Source organism: Misgurnus anguillicaudatus, chromosome 25, assembly GCF_027580225.2.
Source record: "Misgurnus anguillicaudatus chromosome 25, ASM2758022v2, whole genome shotgun sequence".
In the NCBI taxonomy this organism is placed as follows: domain Eukaryota; kingdom Metazoa; phylum Chordata; class Actinopteri; order Cypriniformes; family Cobitidae; genus Misgurnus; species Misgurnus anguillicaudatus.
The window spans coordinates 12,408,696-12,423,840 of NC_073361.2; the positions used below are offsets into that span (position 1 = coordinate 12,408,696).

Sequence of the window (15,145 nt, forward strand, 5' to 3'; positions counted from 1 at the left end):
TCAGAGTCTCTTTATCAGAGGACTGTCGACACTGACCCAGGGTGTAAGCTGCCATTACGATGAGCTCTTCTGTCACCTGAGAGCTCTCCTCATCCTCCGCTTCTTCATCGTGGCTGGAGGTCCCTGGACTGGCAGGCTCAGAGACACTTTCAGATGTGCTTCCGTCCTGTTCTTCTACTTCTTCTTCTTATTAGAACTGAAGCCACTCGAGCTTGAGACACTCTTCAACTGAGAAGCGGTTCCTGTGGAAATAAGGTCAGGTGATGAATTGGATATACACGTGACCCAGTCTGTGAAAACTCAGCTACTGTTTTCTACATAAACTCATCCTACAATTGAATCTAGCTTAATTTTGTAAATAATGTATTGGTTTATTGCTATAGTGCAATTGAATATCTGGTGTCTGTATGTTTTCGCTCACTCTGGTTCTTTGATAAGCAGAGACTTTATGAAGTGAATAGCTGCTTTGTCCAGGTGCTCCAGCTCTTCCTCCGTATAGTTGAAATTAATCTGGGAGATGTTGAGGAAGGTCTCCTGTTTATCATCCCCCATAAAAGGAGAGATGCCCGTAAACATCACATATGCGATGACACCGATACTCCTATTAGAAAGTGAGAGGAGAGGATCATCCACTAACTAAGCATCATAAACATGACTGATTTTGTGTTATAAAAATAGTATTTTCTCCAAGCAGGAACTTAAAGCACTAATTGTCTTAGATAATACACCCTAAAGCAAAATTTCTGGTTAAAAACAACCAAAACACTGAGCCAGTAAGGGTGCAAGAGCCTTTGCTATGAATGAAGTGTTTGTTTATGTGCAATGACACAACTGTGATCATAATTACCATGAAAAAACTGACCATAAAACACAAGAATTAATGTGAAAATACCTCTAGGTCAACATTTGAGGGTATCACATGAAATGCTGTATTCATGTTTGTGAAAATAGTAATGAAGAACAAGGACTTACCACATATCAGTTGCTGTGCTTATTGGCTCATAATTCAGGATTTCTGGTGCTGTAATGACAATACATAAAAATGTGCAGTGTTATGTACATTATTCAGTGAAAACAAGAATTCTAAGTACAATTTTTCTGAAGAAATTCATGTCAGGGCAAAATTTAAATTAAACATTTATGCATTTTGTCGGACACTTTTATCCAAAGTGACTTACAGTCGTGGCCAAAAATATTAGCACCCTTGGTGAATATGATCAAATAAGGCTGTAAAAAATTCATCTGCATTGTTAATCCTTTTGATTTTTTATTAAAAAAATTCACAAAAATGGATCCTTTCATTGGATAATAACAATTTAAAATGGAGGGGAAATATAATTATGAAATGAATGTTTTTCTCAAATACTCGTTGGACACAATTATTAGCACCACTAGAAATTCTTATTGGTATATCTCTGAAATATATTCCCATTCATACTCACAATTTTGAGAACTCCAGCATGATTGTAAACACAAAATAATTCAGCTCTGGCTGAAATATAAAGAGAAGGGGAAACAAAGCCTAAATTCCCTTAATCATCCATCACAATGAGAAAAACCAAAGAATATATATCTGATGTGCAGCAAAAGATAATCGATCTTCACAAATTCGTGAAGTGGCTTTAAGAAAAGAGCTAGAGCAGTGAAAATGACCATTTCCATCATCAGGGCAATAATTAAGAATTTCCAACCAACAGAAAATGTTACAAAACTGCCTGGAAGAGGACGTGTGCCTATATCATCCTAATGTGCGGTAAGAAGGAGAGTTTAAGTAGCTAAAGACTCTACTAGGGTCACAGCTGAAGAATTGCAGAAAATTGTTGAGTCTCTGGTTCAGAAAACCTTTAAAAAAATTGTCAAACAGAACCTACATCAACACCTGTTGTTTGGGAGGGTTACAAGAAAAATTATCCTAGCTCATTCAAAAACAAACTAAAGCATATTCAGTTATCAGCCATGACTGGAACTTTAAATGAGAATGGCTTCCATGTTCAGATGAAACTAAAAAATGAGCTTTTTAGCAGCAAACACTCAATATGGGTTTGGTAAACACCCATGTGTACAATGAATTATACTGCTGGGTGTTTTATGTTGTGGGCCTATATTTCTGCTGGAGGTTCTGGACATCTTGGTAAAATACATGGCATCATGGATTCTATCAAATACCAACAGATAAAAAAATCAGTAAGTGACTGACTCTGTTAGAATTCTTATAATGGGCCATGTTTGGATCCTCTAACTGTACAATAACCAAAACACAAACCTCAAAAGAGGAGAAGCAACAACATGGAGCTGGGAATCTAAAAGGTCTGGAGTGATTCTGGATGAAGGAAGGTCTCTGATCTCTTGTCAGGTGTTTTCGTACCTCATCAGGCATTATAGGAGAAAATTTAGACCTGTTAAACTGGCAAATGGAGGTTTTAAAAACTATTGAATAAAAGGGTGCCAATAATTGTGGACAATGTGTATTAGAGAAAAACATTTATTTCATAATCATATTTCCCCCCATTTAAAATTCTTATTATCCAATAAAAGAATACATTTTTGTGAATTTTTAAAATCAAAAGGATTAACAATGCAGATGAATTTTCACTGCCTTATTTTATCATATTTACCAAGGGTGCTAATATTTTTGGCCACGACTGTACATTGATAGGGCTGTTAAAAGATTAATCATGATTAATCGCATACAAAATAAAAGTTTGTTTTGGCATAATATTTTTTTTTTTATAAAATTTGATGTATTTATATATATATATATATATATTTTTATATATATATATATATCAGGGGGATATCAACAACAGGTGTGTCGAACAACGTGGCGATCGCAGATTGGGCAGTTCGGATGCTGAGAGGAGTATAAAGAGGTCATTGAGGATACAGGAAGTTGTTGTTGCTTTCCAAGGAACACCACGAGTGAGACGGAGTGTTTTGGGCGCTGGCGTAGGGCTAAGCAGATGAAGGCAGTTTGTGAAGTCGCTAAGCAAACTGGAGGATTTAAATACAACTACTAGAACAGGTTTGCCAAAGCGAGGTTTTGTTGGGAGAAAGTCATACTTACCAGTGTCTGTTGTATGAAGGCCCAATAGAAGAACGGTACCAGGGTAGAACAACGATAACACTTCCGGGTATCTGTGAGTAGCTGGAGAGAGAAAGAGAGCGGGAGAGGATCAGTATCACGAAGACTGTTAGTACATTGGATTGCTTATATCATTGTTTCCCCCTGGATATGGATATCTGCTGGAGTGTATAACAGCGTGTTTAGCGGCCCCATCGTGGAGGATGAGACGAGTGGGTGAGCTGAAGTGAAGTGGGGATGAACAGATGTTATTTGGCTGTGGCTACAACGTAAAGTTTGGATCACTTACCGTGCCAGCGACTTTAACCTGTTCCAGGACGAATCTCGACTGGGTGTGGAGTGCCGACCCTGAAAATCACTGAAGTGTGTGTAGTGCAGTGGGTGAGTCTGTGTTTGACGTGTGTACATGTCACAAGTCGGGGTGGACCCAGATGTAAGTTAGGTCACGCCCCTTTCTCCACCTCGAGGAGATTCCCAAAGCCACCCCAATGACCAGACACACAAGGTAGACATAAATTAAAATGTATTTTATTTAATTTATTTAAAAATAATAAATAGGGCAGGGAAAAGGGGGAACTTAAAATAACGGCCCCTCTAGGCTCTCTTCATAGCTCGGCATCTCAGCGTTCACGCTAGCTCTCCTTCTCTCCACAAACGTCTGCTGGGACACAAAGACACAGTGAATCGGTTTCCAGTGATTTCTCTCACCTCGTCGCTGACTACAGCTTTGGGTAGGTATGGCTCTCTTCACAGTTCGTTATCTCGACATTCACGCTGTCTCTCTCTCTCCACAGATGACTGCTGGGACACAAAGGCACAGTGAATCGGTTTCCAGTGGTTTCTCTCACCTCGTCGCTGACTACAGCTTTGGGTGGATATGGCTCTCTTCACAGGGCGTTATCTCGACATTCACGCTGTCTCTCTCTCTCTCCACAGATGACTGCTGGGACACAAGGGCACAGTGAATCGGTTTCAAATGGTTTCTCTCACCTCGTCGCTGACTACAGCTTTGGGTAGGTATGGCTCTCTTCACAGTTCGTTATCTCGACATTCACGCTGTCTCTCTCTCTCCACAGATGACTGCTGGGACACAAGGGCACAGTGAATCGTTTTCCAATGGTTTCTCTCACCTCGTCGCTGTCTGCAGCTTTGGGTAGGTATGGCTCTCTCCACAGTTCGTTATCTCGACATTCACGCTGTCTCTCTCTCTCCACAGATGACTGCTGGGACACAAAGGCACAGTGAATCGGTTTCCAATGGTTTCCCTCACCTCGTCGCTGACTACAGCTTGGGGTAGGTATGGCTCTCTTCACAGTTCGTTATCTCGACATTCACGCTGTCTCTCTCCACAGATGACTCGTCGCTGACTACAGCTTGGGGTAGGTATGGCTCTCTTCACAGTTCGTTATCTCGACATTCACGCTGTCTCTCTCTCTCCACAGATCTTCACGACACACTCCTCTTCCCTGTCGATTAGGCAGTTTTAACAGGTTATATTTCACTTAACAGGGGGGCGGACTTACGGTGGCTGGCTATGCGGTGCGTCAACTGGACGGTGTTTTCCTAGGTGGCGCCGGGGGCCAAAACCCTCTCGGCGAGCTCGTTGGTCTATAGAGGGGCGAGAACCGTCACGCCGGCTCACCGGGTCGAGCGCTGCCCTTTCCTCGAGACCCGTTGGTCGATCGAAAACTGGACCGGGGCGCCCTTTCGTCGAGACCTCGGGCCGGCGGATCTCCTTCGCCTCAGGCTCTATGTTGATCAAAAAGACACAGGTAAGGGAACAATATCATGGATAATACTCACGCACCGTCAGTAGCACAGTTCTTCACCGCCACTCCTAAGCTCAAGTCCGCCGAGCGTTTAGCTGGGAAAATACTTCGAGATACCACTCCGTAATTTGAAAACTGAAACACACTCACAGCATAATCATGTACAGGTCTTGCTCTAGGACCGTTCTTTCCTCTTCGTTGTCTCAAGAGCGAGTGACTGGAGGCGGGGGTACGTCAGACAAGACAACAGCAATCCCACTGCAATACACAGCATCACACGGCACCACTTCAAGTGAAAATTTTCCACATCCAAAACTCACCCACCACTCAGTGCACACATTAGACGCCCGTCTTCCTGTACTTTGCTCTGGACGAGAAGGTAGCAATGGTAACACGGCCTAGTGTTGGTTTTCGTCGCTGGAGTTGGTTTCTTCACACAGACCCTTCGGCTCACCCACCACACTAGCTCAGGGGTAGGGCCTTCCACTCTCTTTCAGAAACACTCAGAGAAACATACAGGTCAAACATATACACAGCACTCCCATAAGAGGGTTTCCATTACTCACAACTGCTGTAATTTCTCCGTTTTAGATTGCCTTCACACTGCAACAAATTTCAGATGCACAGATAGGGCGTTTTCCAGCCACCATCAACACTTTTCCACAGACGTATACTCACAACGGTGCGTCTTGCCTTCGTTTCTTTCCTCCAAGATCAGCATTCGTTTAATCCCTCCACCTATAAGGTCTTCGGTATCTTCCTCAATGTAAGTCTAGAATCCAGACGAGAGAGAGAGAGCAATACAACAATCCAGCACAGCGTACCCGGTGAGCCTAACTCAGCGCTCCATACACACCAACAACAGGGATACTAAGCACCCAAACTGTGGTTCAAACTGCTCTAAAATACTCTCCTGAATGTCGTCCTCATCCAATCACCCGGCGCTCCTGTCATTAACTCTCAGCTGTATGTAATTCAGCTGATTACAGCGTCCGCGGCGCTACCGGATGTCCGGTGTCTTCTCTTACCGGCCCGGGCGGAAACATCCGGGCGGAACCAAACTTGCCCAATTTTTGGTTCCGCCCAAAAGATCGTCACTCCTGTGACATCCTCCCCCGCCAATGCATTCTAGTCCCTGGAATGCCTCGGCGTCGTCCACTCACCGTACCGGGCAGGGGGGCGTCCTCGGCTCTCCCGTTGGGAGCGTCTCACGGGTGACTCGGGTTCGACTGGCTCGGGTACTACCTCTGGTTGCATCTGGGCCGCCGGGGGTTCAACCGGCTCCGGTACCAACTCAGGCGGTATCTGGGCCACTGGGGGTTCAGCTGGCTCGGGTGCTATTTCTGGCTGCCTCTGGGCGGCTGGGGGTATCGCCACCTCAGGTCGACCTGGTACCACAGCCCATCCCTCCATCCAGGGGGCCGCCGGTACTGGCTCTGTGGGCCCCTCTATCACAGCCTCGGGGTAATTCGGACAGGGGCGGAGCATGTTCCGATGTACTACGCGTTCGGGGCCAGATTTTCCTTCGGGCCGAATGGTGTACACCGGCTGTCCCGGTCTCTGCTGCTTGCACACCACATACGGGATAGCCTCCCAGCGGTCGCTTAGCTTTCCCTTTCCTTGCCGCCAGTTATCCCTCGCCAGAACCCTCTCACCTGGTAACAGGGGGGCATCTCGAGCGGTCCGATCGTACAAGCGTTTGTTCCTCTCTCCTGCCATCTGTATCTTCCTAGAAACTTGTTCGTACGCAAAGTGTAAGCGCTGGTGATGGCGCCCCACCCACTCCGTCACACTCACTTCTTCCCGGTCTGCTGCGACTCCCAGGACCAGGTCAGTGGGCATCCGTACGTGCCTGCCGAACATCAGGTAAGTAGGGGCATACCCCGTCGTGCTATGAACACTGTTATTATATGCTTGCAAAAGGTTTGGTAAAGCACTCACCCAATCGCTCTGCTGCCGTTGATCTAAAGTCCCCAGTAGCCCCAATAGGGTCTGATTGAACCTCTCACAGCTTCCGTTCCCCTGGGGATGATACGACGTGGTGTGGGTTTTGGTACATCCATACAACTGGCATAAATCCCGGATGACCTTGGATTCAAAGTTTGCCCCCTGGTCGGAGTGCAGGAACTCGGGACACCCAAATGTCTGGAACACATTTCGCCATAGAGCTGTGGCGGTGGTGTTGGCTGTCTGATCGAGCGTCGGGACTGCCCAGGCGTATTTAGTGAATAGGTCAGTGATTACCAGAATATTTTGATATCGATCTTGAGGGCGGCCCAGCGTCAGGAAGTCCATTGCCATTATGTGGAGGGGGGCTTTCGCGTGAATGGGTACCATCGGTGCTCGGGCCTCCCGTCTGGATTTAAACAGCATGCACCGGGGGCAAGCTTGAATTAAGTCGTGCACAGACGCCTCCAATCCCGGCCAATAGAAGAATCTACGCAGTAGGGATACGGTCCTCTCCTGTCCCTGGTGTCCCAACTGGTCATGATAGACTGAGACCAGTGCGTTTACCTGGTTGGCAGGCACCACGATCTGGCACACTTCTTCGCCCACTTTCGGATCGCGGGTCTTCCTACAGAGCACTCCCTCCTGTAGCTCCAGCTTCTCCCACTGTCCCAACAACTTCTTTCCAGTCTCTGTCTGGGCCAGCCTCTCCGCTGGCGTGGGCCGTCGGCCCTGCTCTACCCACGCCCTCACCTGACACACGTCCCGGTCCTGGGCCTGCCTCTCTATCCAACGGCGGGGGTCCCACCCCCAGTTCCCTGGTGCAACTTCCTGCTGGCCTCCTGGCGCCTCCACGGCCCCTATCATGTAGCCCTCCTCACGGCTATTCTCCCTTCGATACCCCTGATGCCTGGGGCTCTTTCCCTCTGGTAGTCTGGAAAGGACGTCCGCGTTCGTGTGCTCTCGTCCAGGCCGATACTGCAGCTTGTAATCGAAGTTGGCCAGCTGAGCCACCCATCGTTGCTCCACGGCCCCCAGCTTCGCCGTCTGTAAATGTACTAGAGGGTTGTTATCGGTGATGACTGTCACCTTAGCTCCCCAAAGGTAGTCCTTGAACTTTTCGCTCAAGGCCCACTTCAGGGCCAGCAGTTCCAGCTTGAAGGAGCTGTAGTTCGCGTCGTTCCTCTCTGCCGGGTGGAGACTCCGGCTCGCATAAGCGATCACCCGCTCCGTTCCCTCTTGCCGTTGGGCCAATACTGCCCCCAGTCCCAGGTTGCTCGCGTCTGTATATAAGACAAAAGGTTCAGAAAAGTCAGCATACGCCAAGATGGGAGCCTGTAACAACTCCTGCTTCAGCCTCTGAAAAGCCACCTCACAATCATTGTCCCAGTTAATAGAGGGCGATCCACGGCCCCGGCTTCGTCCCGTGCCAACCAGCAACTGGTTAAGAGGCTTGGCAACCTTCGAGAAATCCTTAATAAATCTCCTATAGTATCCCACGAACCCCAGAAAGGATCGTACTTGCCTCACAGTCTTAGGTGCGTCCCAATCCTTTACTGCAGCGACTTTCTCGGGGTCCACGGCCACCCCCGCTGCGCTGACCACATGGCCCAGGAACTTCACTTCCCGCCGCAGCAAGTGGCATTTGTCCGGCTGCAGCTTCAGCCCGTACCTTTCCATGGCGCGGAAAACTTCCTCTAGGTGCCGGAGGTGGGAATCGAAATCTGGGGAATACACAATCACATCATCCAAATATACCAACACTGACTCCATCAACTGACCTCCAAGACAGCGTTGCATCAAGCGTTGGAAGGTGGCCGGAGCGTTGCAGAGCCCGAAAGGCATCCGGTCCCATTCGAATAGTCCGAACGGGGTCGTGAAGGCGGTCTTCTCCCGGTCTGCCTCGGCTACTTGCACCTGCCAATATCCACTGGCCAGATCTAAGGTGGAATACCAGGCCGACTGCGTAAGGCTAGCGAGGGAGTCTTCGATTCGTGGCAAGGGGAAGGCGTCTTTCTTAGTTACCAGGTTCAGCTTGCGATAGTCAACACAGAACCTCCAAGCTCCTGTCTTCTTTTGTACGAGCACGATGGGGGCCGCCCAGGGACTACTACTTTCTCGGACAATACCCCGGCTCAACATGCCCTGCAGGAGTGTACGTACTTCCGCATACAAGGTAGGTGGGATCGGTCGGTATCTCTCCCTACTTGGCCCTGCATCCCCGGTGGGGATGTGGTGTTCCACCACCCTGGTGCACCCGTAGTCCTCGTCGTGCCTCGCAAACACATGTTGCCACTTCCGAAAAAGTGCCTGCAGTTTCTGTGCCTGCACCTGTCCCAGGTCGTCCCCTTGCAGCGACTCACCCGCTAGGTGCTTTGGCACACCTCTCCCCTGGTTACTCACTGGGGCATCCATTTGGGTCAGGGCCACCTCGATCACAGTGGGGCACACCTGACGAAAACTGACGTCCCTCTCTTCCCTCACCTGGTGAGGTGTGACCATCGTCAGCCGAGCCAGTCGTTGATGCCGGTATAACTGTACCGCATAAGGGTGCTCGTTTCGTACTCTTACCGGGATTCTCCCCCGGTGGACCGCTGCTAGTCCCCGTGCTACCTCCACTTGTGGACAGTCTGTATGTGGCTCTACCAACACCCACTCCTCTGGGTTCGCTTTCCGAAGGGGCACTCTTGCCCATACGATAGCCTCACTCCTAGGGGGAATAGACAAAGCAAAACGACACATTACTCTTCCCACTTCCTCCCGATCTCTACGAACCTGATTCAGTTGGACCCGACGGCAGTCGGCCATTACACGCTCCCACTTGGGTCTCTCAGTAGGTGAGATCCTCGGACCAGGCCTAGCCTGGAATATCTCCTCCCAGCATTCGGAGAGGACATTCATGCCCAATAAGGCTCGGTGGGCGCCCAAACACTTATCTTCGACAATGATCACACCTTTTTGGGGGACGACTACCCCATGCACCTCAAGATCCGTCAGGCGATAGCCAATGTAGGGGATTTCTAGGCCATTAGCGCCCTTCAACGTCAGCCAGGGGGCCTCCGCTCCTTTTGTTCCTCCCTGTCCGAATATCTCCTTGGAGAGGCTTTCTGCGAACATCGTTACCTGTGAGCCCGTGTCTACCAGGCACTGAATCCATTTGCCACACACTTTTACTTCTGCCACCGGGCTATGCCCGACCATCTGTTGCCTAGAGCTGTCCCTTCTTCCCGGGTCTTCTCGAGGGGTCCCGGCCACACGACCCACTGTGGCCGGTCGTCCTAAAAACCCCCCTCTGATGCCCTGCGGGGCCCACACTGACGGCTATAATGTCCTGGCTCACCGCACCGGTTGCAGATCGGCCGTCCCTGCTCATCCCATTCGAAACGGGGCCGAACATAGCGGTTTGGGCGTCCAGGTGGCTCCCGGCTGCGTCCAGGTGGCTCTCGGCTCCTCTCCGAGTATGCTCGCTCTCGGGGTGCCGGCCTTGGTTCCTCCCGCGCCTTACCTTGGCGCAGCTCTCCCAACAGAGCACTAGATAATTCTGACATCTGTTCCCGGACATCCTTCAAGAGTTCTGCTTTCAGAGCCTGCTTCCAATCCGCTCGTTCTGGTTGTGTTGGCACGCTCTCATTTACAGCCGCGCATACTGGGGTCTCACTCACCTCTACCTCATCGCCCTCCAGAGCTAGCGCCTCCTTCCTTAGATCTTCAAATGTGAGGCCGGGGTCCCTCCGAAACTGGACCCTCAGGCTCTGTCTCACGGGGCCCTCTTTCATCCCCAGAAGGAACTGGTCACGCAACAAAGTTTCTCCGTCGCCCAGCCCATGATCGCGGCGGGTCTGTAGCCGGGTGAACTGTTCACGCAGTCTTAGGGCAAACGCTCTAATGGGTTGTCGGGGGCCTTGTTTAATATTAAAAAATTGGGAACGGAGGACGGCTACAGGGGTGTGGTCACCATATTGCTCGGTGAGAAACTGGAATATAGTTTGGGCACTGGTTCGGACAGCTTCAGGGGCGGCCTGTACTTCTCGCCGCGCTTCTCCCTCTAGGGAGTTCAGCACGAACTGTAGCCGCTGGGCTACACTAAGGCCTTGTAGGTCGGCTAAATACTCTAACTGAGCCTTCCATTCCGTTAGCCGTACTCCCGACTCTGTCCCTCCATACTTCTGGATCCAAGGGCTGCCCATAAAAACAGGCACCGCACGGGGTTGGGCTGCGGGCCCCGCGTTGTCGGTCATTGGGCTAGTCTGGTTACTCAACTCGAGGTGGAACCCTGCCGACTACGCCAAATCTGTCACAAGTCGGGGTGGACCCAGATGTAAGTAAGGTCACGCCCCTTTCTCCACCTCGAGGAGATTCCCAAAGCCACCCCAATGACCAGACACACAAGGTAGACGTAAATTAAAATATACTTTATTTAATTTATTTAAAAATAATAAATAGGGCAGGAAAAAGGGGAACTTAAAATAACGGCCCCTCTAGGCTCTCTTCATAGCTCGGCATCTCAGCGTTCACGCTGTCTCTCTCTCTCCACAGGTGACTGCTGGGACACAAAGGCACAGTGAATCGGTTTCCAATGGTTTCTCTCACCTCGTCGCTGACTACAGCTTTGGGTAGGTATGGCTCTCTTCACAGTTCGTTATCTCGACATTCACGCTGTCTCTCTCTCTCCACAGATGACTCGTCGCTGACTACAGCTTTGGATAGGTATGGCTCTCTCCACAGCCTTCACGACACACTCCTCTTTCCTGTCGATTAGGCAGTTTTAACAGGTTATATTTCACTTAACAGGGGGCGGACTTACGGTGGCTGGCTATGCGGTGCGTCAACTAGACGGTGGTTTCCTAGGTGGCGCCGGGGGCCAAAACCCTCTCGGCGAGCTCGTTGGTCTATAGAGGGGCGAGAACCGTCACGCCGGCTCACCAGGTCGAGCGCTGCCCTTTCCTCGAGACCCGTTGGTCGATCGAAAACTGGACCGGGGTGCCCTTTCGTCGAGACCTCGGGCCGGCGGATCTCCTTCGCCTCAGGCTCTATGTTGATCAAAAAGACACAGGTAAGGGAACAATATCATGGATAATACTCACGCACCGTCAGTAGCACAGTTCTTCACCGCCACTCCTAAGCTCAAGTCCGCCAAGCGTTTGGCTGGGAAAATACTTCGAGATACCACTCCGTAATTTGAAAACTGAAACACACTCACAGCATAATCATGTACAGGTCTTACTCTAGGACCGTTCTTTCCTCTTCGTCGTCTCAAGAGCGAGTGACTGGAGGCGGGGGTACGTCAGACAAGACAACAGCAATCCCACTGCAATACACAGCATACACGGCACCACTTCAAGTGAAAATTTTCCACATCCAAAACTCACCCACCACTCAGTGCACACATTAGACGCCCGTCTTCCTGTACTTTGCTCTGGACGAGAAGGTAGCGATGGTGACACGGCCTAGTGTTGGTTTTCGTCGCTGGAGTTGGTTTCCTCACACAGACCCTTTGGCTCACCCACCACACTAGCTCAGGGGTAGGGCCTTCCACTCTCCTTCAGAAACACTCAGAGAAACATACAGGTCAAACATATACACAGCACTCCCATAAGAGGGTTTCCATTACCCACAACTGCTGTAATTTCTCCGTTTTAGATTGCCTTCACACTGCAACAAATTTCAGATGCACAGATAGGGCGTTTTCCAGCCACCATCAACACTTTTCCACAGACGTATACTCACAACGGTGCGTCTTGCCTTCGTTTCTTTCCTCCAAGATCAGCATTCGTTTAATCCCTCCACCTATAAGGTCTTCGGTATCTTCCTCAATGTAAGTCTAGAATCCAGACGAGAGAGAGAGAGCAATACAACAATCCAGCACAGCGTACCCGGTGAGCCTAACTCAGCGCTCCATACACACCAACAACAGGGATACTAAGCACCCAAACTGTGGTTCAAACTGCTCTAAAATACTCTCCTGAATGTCGTCCTCATCCAATCACCCGGCGCTCCTGTCAATAACTCTCAGCTGTATGTAATTCAGCTGATTACAGCGTCCGCGGCGCTACCGGATGTCCGGTGTCTTCTCTTACCGGCCCGTGCGGAAACATCCGGGCGGAACCAAACTTGCCCAATTTTTGGTTCCGCCCAAAAGATCGTCACTCCTGTGACATACACCTGTAGTTTTGCAGTGCTGTGCCGTGTCCCTGTTGTCTGTGCTCGCCCTCTAGGCCGAGAAACTTTCCTGTTGGAGAGAACGTCTGCTGCCTTGGCGGTGGCCACCTATTTCCTACACGCCCGCTTATAACTCTGGCCCCCGTGTTCCAGCTTGAAGGAGGCAAAGGGTGAATGCAAGATAAGGTACTGTGTGGATCTTGTGGGGAGAACCCGTGATTGGAGGGAAGCATTCGACCATTATAAGTGAAACAGTCTGCTGTGTATGTTTACTGTATTGTGGAGTGATTCCAACTGTCCGCCCCTGTCTAGATCTCTGTCCCGTGGTTGGAAGAGAGGAGAGGGAAGCGGGTGAGTCGGCCCAGCAATACAGACCGGGTGTAGCCAACCTACCTGAACTGGTCCACCGTGACACCATCGGCCGTTTGGGCCCAACGAGCAGCAGCTTGGAGTTTGTGACCCCCTTTCGCCCTTGAACAAAGCCAAGAGGTGATGTATGGTTTTCCCACTTATCTGCTAGAGTCCACGCCTTTGCTAAGGAGAATCTAGTGCTTGCTATCCTTTGTCGTCCAGCTTAAAGTTCTAGTCATCCCGTTGAATACATACCTACACGTATGCACGAGCTAAAAGCTAATTACCTCGAATAAGCCCTGTAAGCCAAGTGTGAGTGTTCCAACTTTCTGTTGAATACCTACCCGTATGCACGAGCTAAAAGTTGATTACCTCGAATAAGCCCTGTAAGCCCAGTGTGAAGACCCAGTTACCTTGCTATATACTTACCTGTTTCCATGAGCTCAAAGCTATTCACCTCGAATACGCCAGTGTATGTCTAGTGTCAAGATCTAGTCACCTCGCTACTTACCCTGAAATTGCCAGTGTACGCCCAGTGTCCTGATCCAGTTACCTTGCCAAATACCTTCCTGACTGCACAAGCTGAATACCCCTTACCTTGAATACGGCCTGGCTGCAGCCACCCTTTCTGGATGTGCTTTCGCCTGTTACCCACGACAACTTGCCCCTCTGTGAACCCAGTTAAACCTGTACTTACCTGTGCCCTCAGGAACTAGGGTGTGTTGCACCGTACCCATCAGGAAGCCCATTGGAGTGTAGAAACTGTCCAGGTGCCTTGTGCAGCCAGTTTGGAGGAAACGACACATACAGGAATAAGATATCCCTCTCCATCTCACCTTTCACTCATCGTGTGTCCTCTGTTGCCTTCAGGAGAAGCGAAGGGCACCACGTAAAAAAAAGTCTACAAGACCCCATCCCCTGTGGATACTTACGAGACGACGTCCAGATCCCTTAGGCCCAATCCTCTCCTTTTGAGAAATGAAAATTCATTTTAGATTTCCCTTCCCCTTCCCCAAACATCTTTTAAATAATTTAAATAAAGTTTGTTTTAATTATACTTACCTTCTCTCGTGTATCTGGTCATTGGGGTGTTCTTGGGACTTCCTCGAGGTGGAAACTAGGAAGGGGTGTGACCCGTGACGGGGCGGTCCACTCCCACCTGTGACACTTGTATTAGATGTGCTGTGAGGTAGGGTATTACTCCTGCCGAGAACGTTGTTGTCTTCTTGCAATTGGCAAAGATGGATTATCGCCACCCACTGGGCTGGAGTGTCTATTATTCAAGCTCTCAATGGAAGAATATACGGGTGTGAAGCGTTTGGAAAAATAGGTCCACAAGTTTACAACGAATGGTAAAACACCTGTTGGTAAGCATCTTTTGCAGCGATTTTTGTGTGATCATATCAGTGAACACCCCTGACCACTCTTGTGAGTTTCACGTCTTTGTAAACGAAAGTTTAATGCATTTTAGGAAGGATTGTTTCAGTGCACCTATAGACCCATTGTAGAAGTGGGAGGTGATACAAGAAACACCCAAAATTTCTCAGGCCAGCATCATATGTCCAAATTTCAGTCAAAACCGTTCTATTTCATCATAAACAATCTGAAAACAGGGCTTTAAGTGTAAAATACCGAACTTGTCCTTTAAGTGCTATAATTAGGTCCCCAGTGCTTCTAGAAAATTTGTAAAAAAACAACAACCCAGTAACTTAGATTTGGTAAACCATTCTGTATGTGAAAGTAGGTAATTGAAATTTGGCTCCCCCTGCACTATCCAACCACGCTGCTGCCATTTAGTACAGAGATCAGCTCATTTGCATTTAAAAGGACACACCCA

General features: G+C 49.3%; 1 long non-coding RNA gene across 1 annotated transcript; it reads right to left on the reverse strand.

Annotated features, from left to right (window-relative positions):
* Nucleotides 1–3,594: 3,594 nt before the first annotated feature.
* LOC141362157 (uncharacterized) lies at nucleotides 3,595–5,790 on the reverse strand. Its single transcript, XR_012368160.1, has 2 exons — nucleotides 5,002–5,790; nucleotides 3,595–4,831 (listed from the first exon to the last, which is right to left on the reverse strand). It is a non-coding gene; the product is annotated as an uncharacterized lncRNA (long non-coding RNA).
* Between the last annotated feature and the right edge of the window lie 9,355 nt (nucleotides 5,791–15,145).